Genomic DNA, 814 nt, shown 5'->3' with positions numbered 1-814 from the left:
AGTGCAATTCAGGGTTACCTTTTTTCAAGAGCACATTATATGCCACACACAATTGTAAGTATCCACTAGAATATAAGCTCCATAAGGGCAGATTTTTGTCTGATTTATTCGCTCTCAATACCTGGAATCTTATTGTGCCTGCCACAAAGTAGTTGTGCAGTAGAAATGTTTTCTTTTTTTTAAGTAGAGTCTTTATTATTCAGGAAAAACCAGACAAACAAACAAAAAGTTTTCCAATCACACAGGAAGGTTATGGGTAGGTGGAGGTGTCTGTTCATTCAGCCCCTGCCCCCAGCCCATGTGGTTTTGGCAGTAGTAAGGGGTGTGGGGTCATGGCCCGAAAATTAAAAAACGGTGCACGTGTGTATGGGAAGGGGCTGGGAACGTCACAGTGGGAGGCCATTTCATCACATTTCTTGTTGATCAAACCATCATGGACCTTTTCTTGGCCCATGAGCAGAACTAGTGTCTTGGCCGTCATGGTGACAGTGACATTGAAGGCAGGGGCTCCTTCGAGGCTCTTGGTACTAAGATCCATGGTAAATGCCTCATCCTGCAGCAGTGAGTCCCAGATCACAGAACATTTCTGGTCCCCAAGTGTCAGTCCCTTCACAAAGAAACTTGACCGGTCTTGGCCAACCAGGACACAACCTCAGCTGGCGTGATGTTGTCGAACGTTTCACCTGAGTGGTGGCCCAGATGGAGGGTGACTCCTTCTAGCCCACGATGGCCGCGTCCTGGCAGGTCTTGTCCGTCATGAGGTTGTCAAGGCAAGGGCTCCACCTGGCCAGGACACTGCTGGGAGTGGGCGGTG

The 814-nt window shown here is 48.6% G+C and overlaps 1 pseudogene; it reads right to left on the bottom strand.

Annotated features, from left to right (window-relative positions):
• Positions 1-274: 274 nt before the first annotated feature.
• Positions 275-814, bottom strand: part of LOC103265087 — a 12,898-nt pseudogene continuing 12,358 nt past the window's right edge.

This window comes from Carlito syrichta, unplaced genomic scaffold, assembly GCF_000164805.1.
Source record: "Carlito syrichta isolate Samal-C Ts95f unplaced genomic scaffold, Tarsius_syrichta-2.0.1 Scaffold305830, whole genome shotgun sequence".
Taxonomy (NCBI): domain Eukaryota; kingdom Metazoa; phylum Chordata; class Mammalia; order Primates; family Tarsiidae; genus Carlito; species Carlito syrichta.
This window is presented reverse-complemented; position numbering and strand designations above follow the sequence as displayed.